Raw genomic sequence first — 11346 nt, forward strand, 5'->3', positions numbered from 1 at the left:
GGAAATACAGTGCAGCATATATATGTCTAATTAACAATGCCTACACTGGGCTTAGTGTGATTTAGTAATTTAGTAACTCCCTGTGACGGACCGCATGGTACCCCGGATGGGTACCTCTGCCAAAAAGATGCCTCCTGCCCTCTAAACCCCTCCAGCAGACAGATGGCTGACACCCAGCCCTTTACCCAAAACAAGAGACAGGACTCCAGTTCAGATAAAACCAAAAGGAATAAAACTTTATTAAACTGTGCACACACATTTACTTTCTCAGGAACAATCCCCCTTCATGCATAAACATTAATTACAGGATGCCAGATAACACAATAGAGAACATCTATAATCTGTTTAATAGGCTTAGTGGAGTCTAAGAGTCTAGGGATATGTTTTACTGATAAGTGATGAGTCAGCCAGGTGGGGGTCTTTTCCATGGGCTATAATCAGTGGGCAGGAAGCTAGCCCCCAGCCCCCTCCAGAAGCCCCAGTGACAGAAGGGCTTGTCACACTCCTCCATCAGCAGTTAAAGGATACCAGTGCTCGTCTAGGGTTGCCACCACAGTCATGTTTTCCTGGACACTTATGAGTTACACATGCTGCAGGGTGTGCAGGAAGGAACATGTTTCTGGACAGCTCTATTCATATTCCTTCCTGCACACCCTGCAGCATGTGTAACTCATAAGTGTCCAGGAAAACATGGCTGAGGTGGCAACCCTATGCTCGTCGAGATTTGCTACCTGAAATCTGTCATATTTATGAGTCTTATAATAATTTTGCATATTTCCCCTATGCAGATTAAGGTTAAATCCTTATATAACTGTTGCATATATTATCATCACTGGTGGAAAAATTGGTCTCTCTAACCTGTTAACATTCTGCTACTAAGACCTCTATATGCAACATACAAGTTGGTGTAGCTTTCTGTTTTAACAAAATGGATGACTCCAAAAATTCTCTAAAATGTTTATGTTCTAATGTCTATTTAATATTTAACATACCAGTATATTATCACTACAATCTAAACCCAATCATACTCAGCAGTCTAAAAGATAAAATGTCACCCTATTAAAATTTTACATGGTAATATGTTGATGCCTAGGGTATTAAAGTAATGTATCTTGCAAAATATGTTTTAGCTGGATTATATTCTCTTTATGAGCAACCCCTGTCAAATACTGCCTCCGTCCCATTGTTCTACCTGGTTCAATTATAGATTTGGACCTCTGTCTATCCATGCCTCAGCTAGGTGTTATTTGAAAAATAAACTTCACTTTTCCTTTTTATTTTTATGTAAGAGAACAAAGTTTAAACTATTTATAAGAATGTGTAAATAGTGTTTTATTCTTGATATAAATGTATAATAGTCAAAGTGTATGTGCTCAGTGCTTGCTGCGGCTTTAACAAAGTGCAGTGCTGTTATTTCAGTGCCGATGATCATCTTAGTTTTTGGCACTAAATTGCAGGCACCTGGGCTGTAAATCTGGCCCTGCTCGCAAGGCAAGAGAGCATTAGATCGTAGAGCTCAGTATCTCAAGCTGAAGGGTAGCATGTTCAATACATAATTTACATAAGCGCTTCTTCACCGAAAGGGTGATGGATTCATGAAATAAACCTCCATTAGAGGTGGTAAGGACACGCGCTGTGGTGGCTTTACAATTGTCTGGTATAAGCATAAGGCTATCCTGTGAACTAAATAATTTTACACTTTTAGGAATTTTAGACTTGTTAGGCCTATGTTTCTTATCTGTCTTCAAAATCTTTGTTTCTATTCTATTGATGCATCCAAAGACTATCCTAATTCCTTTCAAAGATGTTTCCACATCCCATTACCTATTTTATCAAAAACTAGCAGTGATTTTATCTTGTTGGCTGCCAGTAACAAAACAGTGATTTTATTCCCTGGCTCCTAGAAATGCAGACAAAGCAGTGATTTTCCACTTTGTCTATAACACTTAAATAGCAGAGATATAACACACCAGGGCTTAGTGTAGCACACACACACACAGACACAAATAAACACACACACAAACATACACACATACCCTCACATACACACACACTCACTCACAAACACACATACACTCACAAAAACACACACACTCACACATACACTCACAAACACACATACACTCACAAACACACACACAAACATACACATACACTCACATACACATACACACACACTCACACATACACATACACATACACACACTCACACATACACACACTCACACATACACACTCACACATACACACACTCACACATACACTCACAAACACACATACACACACATACACTCACAAACACACATACCCTCACAAACACACACACAAACATACACACATACACTCACAAACACACATACACACACACACTCACACATACACACACATACACTCACAAACACACATACACTCACAAACACACATACACTCACAAACACACACACAAACATACACATACACTCACATACACACACACTCACACATACACACACACTCACACACACACACACACTCACACATACACACACATACACACACTCACACATACACTCACAAACACACAAACTCACACAAACTCACACACACTCACACACACTCACACATACACACACACATCCATTCACAAGCACACTCACAAAAACACTTATTAAACATACTTTGAGTTAGCAATAGATATAACTATAATTAATATTTATAATCATTTATATATTTTTTGTAATACAGAGACTGGAACAGGTCGAAGTAAAAACATTAATTACTTGGAAATGTTCTGCTTTTCTTGTCATGTGAGGATGATTTTTCCCACTCACTTTCTATATGCACCTGCTTGCTTGTTATATCACTGATAAAGAAACAGGAACCAGAATTTCCTGGCAACACATGATGATACCATCATAAATATACATGATGATGTTACACCCAAAGTATAATACAAATGCTTTTCCTCATTGCTCTAAATTTAGGGCTAGGGCTCTTACACAACTTCAGTCTTTGCCCTAACCCTACTTAATGGTACCACCCTTCACTTGAAATAGGGGAATGTTTTCTTTTAATTAAGGTTGCATAATTAAGGTTGCATTTATCATCATTGTGAACAGAATAAAGAGACATTGCAGAGTTTAACAATGAATAGTGTTAAAATGACATAATGTCAAAAATTAGAACATGTTATGTTTCCGTTTTGCCCATTTTGAAATGTAATGAAAGGTAATAGAATAGAGTCAATTTGATACAAAAAAGGAAAGGCTTGCAAACAAATAAGAAATCAATTTAAACAAAATACTATATAAAAATAATTTACAAAATTTGTAAAAACGAAATCATTCCAATCCATTAGAATTCAGGATAATGTTTATTGTTCAATTATCCAGTATAATTTATTTCTTATTTGTAATGGTGTTTTTTTGTGACTATTATATTCTTGACACTTTTTTTTACATTGCAAAAGCACATACAAATAATATATTTTAAAATAAAACTGTATATCCTATAATATTTATTACATTTATTTACACTAAAAAATACATCCAATTAAAGATTATTAAAACATTACAATTCCAATGCTATTGGAGGGGACACACCCTTTCTTATAGGAAATACTAGATTCATCTAAAAAAAAGCGTAGCAAATTATAAATTGTTGGCTCCACTGACATTTATGTTTGCAAAAGTATTAGTTGTGCAAGGGATTATTATACATTGAAATTTCAGTACTGTTAGCAATAGATCTCTGCATATTAGCATCAGAGCATTACTGGTACCATTCATCACATAATGAGGTAGTATTATGTGCATTTACAAGCATTTTATATTAGAAAAAACATTAAAAAAAAACAGCTCTTAAATATTTTTCTTATATTTTGTACATAAATTATTTAAACTAATTTACTTTTTGTAAATTAAGCAAGTACTTAATCTGTCACTTTGTTTAAAAGAGAATAATATAGGATTTATAGAGAAGTATGAAAAACCCTTACCTTACAAATGTTCTGCTAGGGAAATGACCTGTTGCGATAATGCTGCTCTTCTGAATGATATAAAAGCCAGGATAAGGACCTCTGTCAAATAAACATTTAATTGCAAACCTTCCAATAGATTTGGACCCTCCAGCACACTGTCTGCGTCACTGGGAGAGTGGGTTAATAAAGTAGAATCTAGCCTGTCTTCCATCAAGGTTTATCTCTGCCATCTAAACACAGTTCAGAATAAGGAAAGCAGGTGATACAGATGACAGACTGTTTGCTTTTCATTCTGATTGCCTTGAGCAGTTTTACATACTTTGTTTGCCTCTGTGTAGCAACGCCATATATATTAGAGAACATCTCCATATGTACAACAAGAGATCAGAACTCAATCCAGGAAGCTTCGGTTTTAGAGAGATTAGAGTCTAAATGAGCATGAATGGACATTGAACACGTGTTTCTTTGTTCCATAGAATTTACTTTTGATCAATAATGATTATTCTCTTGCCAGTTGTGTACAAGCTTGTTTCAGTCTTCCAACAAAACTGATGAGGTTGTTCCTGTCACCCAATTAGCATAAAATATAATTTTATACAAGATGCATTTTTTGCTAGATTGTATCTCAGTGTGTATGTATATCTAAAAGTATGTATATCCCCTTAAATGTTAGATAGTTAGGCCTCTAGTTATGAAGCCGTCTACTTAGCTGCATTTGCTGGCCCAATACGCTCGCCTAAGCTCGCCTACCATCGCTGCTGTGGACCTGAATACGTTCGCCAAAGTTATAAAAAGCTGTCAAGAAGCCGCGCACCAAGTACGGAGCGATGAGCAGCGGACTGTTGTTAACTGACAGTCATCGATCTCGCTGCTCATCGGCTTCTTCGCAGCTTTTTTTATAGCCTGTCACTAAGCACCCACACTAAACTACACTGTTTTACCCCCTAAACCGCCGCTCCCGGAGCCCCCCGCACCTAAATAAAGTTATTACCCCCTAAACCGCCGCTCCTGGACCCCGCAACAACTATAATAAATGTATTAACCCCTAAACCGCCGCTCCCGGACCCCGCCGCCACCTACATCATACCTATTAACCCCTATCCTGCCCCCCACTACACCGCTGCAATCTACATTAAACTCATTAACCCCTAAACCGCCGCTCCTGGACCCCGCCGCAACTAAATTAAATGTTTAACCCCTAAACCGCCGCTCCCAGACCCCGCCGCAACTAAATTAAATGTTTAACCCCTAAACCGCCTCTCCCGGACCTGCCGCCACCTATATTAAACTTATTAACCCCTAAACCTAAGTCTAACCCTAACACCCCCTAACAAATATTATTTTAATAAATCTAAATAATATTACTATTATTAACTAAAGTATTCCTTTATTTAATTAATTTAATGATAGTGTAGTGTTAGGTTTAATTGTAACTTAGGTTAGGATTTATTTTACAGGTAATTTTGTAAGTATTTTAGCTAGGTAGTTATTAAATAGTTAATAACTATTTAATAACTATTCTACCTAGTTAAAATAAATATAAACCCTAAAATAGCTACAATATAATTATTAGTTAAATTGTTGCTATCTTAGGGTTTATTTTACAGGTAAGTATTTAGTTTTAAATAGGAATAATTTAGTTAATGCGAGTAATATTATTTAGATTTATTAAAATAATTTTTAAGTTAGGGGGGGTTAGGGTTAGTGTTAGATTTAGGTTTAGGGGTTAATAACTTTAATATAGGTGGCGGCGGTATGGGGGGGCAGGATAGGGGTTAATAATTTTAATATAGGTGGCGGCGGTATAGGGGGGCAGGATAGGGGTTAATAACTTTAATATAGGTGGCGGCGGGGTCCGGGAGCGGCGGTTTAGGGGTTAAACAATTTATTTAGTGGCGGCGGGGTCCGGGAGCGGCGGTTTAGGGGTTAAACAATTTATTTAGTTGTGGCGGGGTCCGGGATCCGCAGGATAGGGGTTAATAAGTTTATGTAGGTGACGGCGGTATAAGGGGCGGCAAATTAGGGGTTAATATGTATAATGTAGGTGGCGGCGGGGTCTGGGAATGGCGGTTTAGAGGGTAATACATTTATTTTGTTGCAGCGGTGTAGGGGGGGCAGATTAGGGGTGTTTAGACTCGGGGTACATGTTAGGGTGTTAGGTGCAGACATTTCCCATAGGAATCAATGGGATATCAGGCAGCAGCGAACATGATCTTTCGCTATTGTCAGACTCCCATTGATTCCTATGGGATACGCCGCCTCCAGGGTGGCGGATTGAAATCCAGGTACGCTGGGCCGGAATTGATAACTACCAAAAGTAGTCAGATTGGGCCGAACTTGCGTTCGGAAAATCTGTAGTGACGTAACCATCGATCTGTGTCAGACTGAGTCCGTCGGATCGTAGTTACGTCACTATATTCTACTTTTGCCGGGCAGTAGGGGTTGATAACTAAGGCGAATCAGCCTCACCAGAAATACGCTGCAGAATTCCAGTTGATTTGCGGTTGACGGCTTGATAACTAGACCCCATAGAATGCTATGAAAGTGAAAATATTAAAGAGGAATATATACTGTATATATATATATATATATATATATATATATATATATATATATATAAACATGGAAATTAACTGCACTCTCAAACTGGACTGTGTATACATCCTATGACCCTTCAAAACTCACAGCCCTGGGTGCTCACCAGGACTCACAGAAAGATGCACAGTTATCCCCAGACAAGCTTGGGTGCAAAGCCCATAGGGAAAATTGCAAAACAAAATTATAAACACGTCAAGGTCTCTTCCTCCGGGGTCCCTAACCTACAGCCACATAATTGTATGCCTTCAACCAAACACACTGAGATACAAACAAGGGTGATTCAGGCTCTTTGTAATTTCCCTAGACACATACAAAAACTTCCAAAACTGGAATCTACTGCACTCTCAAACCGGTCTGGGTACACATCCTATGACCCTGCAAAATTTAAAGCCATGTGTGCTTGCAATAGAGTGCCAGACTTTCTATCTGTTGTGGTTATAATTTTGTTTTGTAATTTTCCCTATGAGCTTTGCACCCAGGCTTGTCTGGGTTTAACTGCAGTCCATGAAAGCTGTGCAGCTGTCTGTGAGTGCAGGTGAGCACCAAGGCCTATGAGTTTTGAAAGGTCATAGGATCTGTACCCGGTCCAGTATTGAGAGTTTAGTCCATTTCATGTTTTGCATGTGTCTAGGGAAATAACAAAGTGCCTGTGTCACCCTTGCAGTTGTTTGTATCTAAGTGTGTTTGGTTGAAGGCATGCATTATGTGGCTGTAGGTTAGGGATCTATCACCATTTGGCCAAATGCTGTAAGTAACTCTTCCATCTTGCTGTGTGCTTGCAAGAAAGTGCCAGACTTTCTATGTGTGTGTATCTATATGCTTATGGATTTATTCAAATGTGCAGGCACCTTGGCTTAAGATCCTTACAATGAGTGTGGGCTTCACAATATATATATATTTTTTTTTTATCAAAGATTTTTATTGAGGTTTTTGTACAATACAATATAGCAAGACATATGTTCTGTCACATAAACAACCATTGCAGAAATATAAACCATAATAATACAGGTTTTCTAACTAAACATATAGCAATGAAACCTCATTTGTTAGGTTTTATCCAGATTATCGTGGTACCTCTTTATCTAGATATACTGCCTACTAGAATGATACTTGCAGCTGAACAGTTTAGAGTAATAACATACTATTAGGAATGAGAGATACAATTTTTAACACAATAAAAAAGACTATAAATGATCCCCAATTTACCCCAAGGGTCTCTCTTGGACCTACCAAATCTGAAATTGATAAAGTATAGGGAATTAGCTAATTGTCATGGCCACTCTTGGACCTTAGTACAAAGAAAATAATTAGCTTTTGGTAATACTAAATGATAAATATATAGAAAAACAAATAATTTGAGATATTATAATGATGAAAAACACTTAGAGAACTGTAGGGTGATTGCGTCTATTGCTATGTAAGTTGACGTAGTAAGAGGGTAGGACAGTTGAGCTAAACATATCCTACAATTTAGTTAACAATCAAACATCCCCTAACCTAGTGATACCATAGGGCGCATCTCCACTTATATATGAGTAATACCTATAGTAGGCACCAAATTGACAACCTTGCCCAAATGCTTTTTGGGAACCATATGCTAAGGTAAACTAGTCATAACTCATATCGATATTCGTCTTGTGCCTAATATAATAATAGCGTACACAATCATTACCAACTGTTAAATGCAGGGAGAGATAAACAAGTTAGAGAGATGTGACACATCACATTAATTCTAACTTATTACACCTATAACAATAAAACTTTAAACATACAGTGCATTTATGGTTATTAACTAGGAAGATTATCCTAAATCCTAATATAGCGAGGGAGATCATCAGAAGGAAAACCCCCGGAGCATAGATAGCTTTACTAACCCACACCACAGTCATCAAAGCTAGTCCACTTCAAAGGCACCTTCATCCAACAGAAATGGAACTGTATGTTGGTTGTAGAGAGCAGAGAGGCTTCAGCACTGAGGGAACATACAGGGAGTGCAGAATTATTAGGCAAATGAGTATTTTGACCACATCATCCTCTTTATGCATGTTGTCTTACTCCAAGCTGTATAGGCTCGAAAGCCTACTACCAATTAAGCATATTAGGTGATGTGCATCTATGTAATGAGAAGGGGTGTGGTCTAATGACATCAACACCCTATATCAGGTGTGCATAATTATTAGGCAACTTCCTTTCCTTTGGCAAAATGGGTCAAAAGAAGGACTTGACAGGCTCAGAAAAGTCAAAAATAGTGAGATATCTTGCAGAGGGATGCATCACTCTTAAAATTGCAAAGCTTCTGAAGCGTGATCATCAAACAATCAAGCGTTTCATTCAAAATAGTCAACAGGGTCGCAAGAAGCGTGTGGAAAAACCAAGGCGCAAAATAACTGCCCATGAACTAAGAAAAGTCAAGCGTGCAGCTGCCAAGATGCCACTTGCCACCAGTTTGGCCATATTTCAGAGCTGCAACATCACTGGAGTGCCCAAAAGCACAAGGTGTGCAATACTCAGAGACATGGCCAAGGTAAGAAAGGCTGAAAGACGACCACCACTGAACAAGACACACAAGCTGAAACGTCAAGACTGGGCCAAGAAATATCTCAAGACTGATTTTTCTAAGGTTTTATGGACTGATGAAATGAGAGTGAGTCTTGATGGGCCAGATGGATGGGCCCGTGGCTGGATTGGTAAAGGGCAGAGAGCTCCAGTCCGACTCAGACGCCAGCAAGGTGGAGGTGGAGTACTGGTTTGGGCTGGTATCATCAAAGATGAGCTTGTGGGGCCTTTTCGGGTTGAGGATGGAGTCAAGCTCAACTCCCAGTCCTACTGCCAGTTTCTGGAAGACACCTTCTTCAAGCAGTGGTACAGGAAGAAGTCTGCATCCTTCAAGAAAAACATGATTTTCATGCAGGACAATGCTCCATCACACGCGTCCAAGTACTCAACAGCGTGGCTGGCAAGAAAGGGTATAAAAGAAGAAAATCTAATGACATGGCCTCCTTGTTCACCTGATCTGAACCCCATTGAGAACCTGTGGTCCATCATCAAATGTGAGATTTACAAGGAGGGAAAACAGTACACCTCTCTGAACAGTGTCTGGGAGGCTGTGGTTGCTGCTGCATGCAATGTTGATCGTGAACAGATCAAAACACTGACAGAATCCATGGATGGAAGGCTTTTGAGTGTCCTTGCAAAGAAAGGTGGCTATATTGGTCACTGATTTGTTTTGTTTTTGAATGTAAGAAATGTATATTTGTGAATGTTGAGATGTTATATTGGTTTCACTGGTAAAAATAAATAATTGAAATGGGTATATATTTGTTTTTTGTTAAGTTGCCTAATAATTATGCACAGTAATAGTCACCTGCACACACAGATATCCCCCTAAAATAGCTATAACTAAAAATAAATGAAAAACTACTTCCAAAACTATTCAGCTTTGATATTAATGAGTTTTTTGGGTTCATTGAGAACATGGTTGTTGTTCAATAATAAAATTAATCCTCAAAAATACAACTTGCCTAATAATTCTGCACTCCCTGTATAGCCTGTCACACTGAAGCTCTAGGTGAGTACTCTTGGGATCTCTCGATGGGATATAGCATGACAGACTGCACCTCTGGTAGATTTTGGCCCCTATTGAAATTAAACATTGCCGATGCATGAGAAGAACCGGTATAATCCTCTGGCTGGTAACAAGAGTCGCTCGCTCCAGCGGGTCGACCGCACCCCCCGGAGTCCGGTGGAATATGGAACAGAGGGAACCCACAAATTCACTCTGAGTCGAGAGGCCGATGTTTTCACCGATCACCGTAAGTAGTGGGGTAATTGTGGGCTGTGCTTCGCAGTTAACTCCTCTTATGCATGGGATGCAATGTTATTATCTTCTCTAGCTTCTGGAGAATGTATGATTGCTAAGAGCTGACTGATTCTGTCAGTCATCATTCTGTCCAAACTTTCTAGAAGGGCCCTCACAGCATCAATGTCTTTCTCCATGTTCTACTTCCAGACTGAAGGCACCCAGCCTCAGGAAAGTTTTCTCTTCAGTGTGAGATGAGAATTTGATAATTTAGCAGAGACACCACTCTTGCTTTACCCAGGAATCCGGGGGGGGGGGGGGGTTGAAATCTGCACCTTAGGCCGCCACCTAGATTCCAACTGTCCGGATTGGTCCACAAAGGTTGTTGTGCCACATAAAAAATTATATATTCTGGTTAAGAGCTGTTTTATGTACTTGAATAATACATTATCTAGCGTCGATTAGCAAGCATTTCGATGATAATTGGCGGATTATCCTGAAATCACTTGTAGCTTCTGATTTTTTACTCCTTCATGGCCGCTGTCTGGACACGCCCCCACAATAGATTTTTTGTTTAAACAAATATATATATATATATAGATATAATATATGACATTTCTAATTTAGAAACATTACATTGATGTAGATGAAGAAAATAGCCTTGAGTGGATTAAATTAATTTTATATTAAAGGGAAAGTCTAGTCAAAATTAAATTTTCATGATTCAGATAGGGCATGAAATTTAAAACAACTTTTATGTCTTTTATCATCAAATTTGCTTTGTTCTCTTAATATTCTTTGTTGAAAGTTAAACCTAAGCAGACTCATATGCTAATTTCTAAGCCCTTGAAGGCCACCTCTTATCTCAGGGCATTTTTACAGTTTTCACAGCTAGAGGACATTAGTTCATGTGTGCTATATAAATAACGTGCTCATGCAGATGGAGTTACCTAGGAGTCAGCACTGATTGGCTAAAATGCATGTCTGTCAA

The 11346-nt window shown here is 38.6% G+C and overlaps 1 protein-coding gene across 1 annotated transcript in view; it reads right to left on the minus strand.

Moving 5' to 3' along the window:
• Positions 1 to 4217, minus strand: part of LOC128663627 (chromaffin granule amine transporter-like) — a 265531-nt gene extending 261314 nt beyond the window's left edge. Inside the window, exon 1 of the mRNA XM_053718044.1 lies at positions 3977 to 4217. The gene's annotated coding sequence lies outside the window, so the exon portion shown is untranslated. The remainder of the gene's footprint in view (positions 1 to 3976) is intronic.
• Between the last annotated feature and the right edge of the window lie 7129 nt (positions 4218 to 11346).

This window comes from Bombina bombina, chromosome 6 (genome assembly GCF_027579735.1).
Source record: "Bombina bombina isolate aBomBom1 chromosome 6, aBomBom1.pri, whole genome shotgun sequence".
Lineage (NCBI taxonomy): Eukaryota > Metazoa > Chordata > Amphibia > Anura > Bombinatoridae > Bombina > Bombina bombina.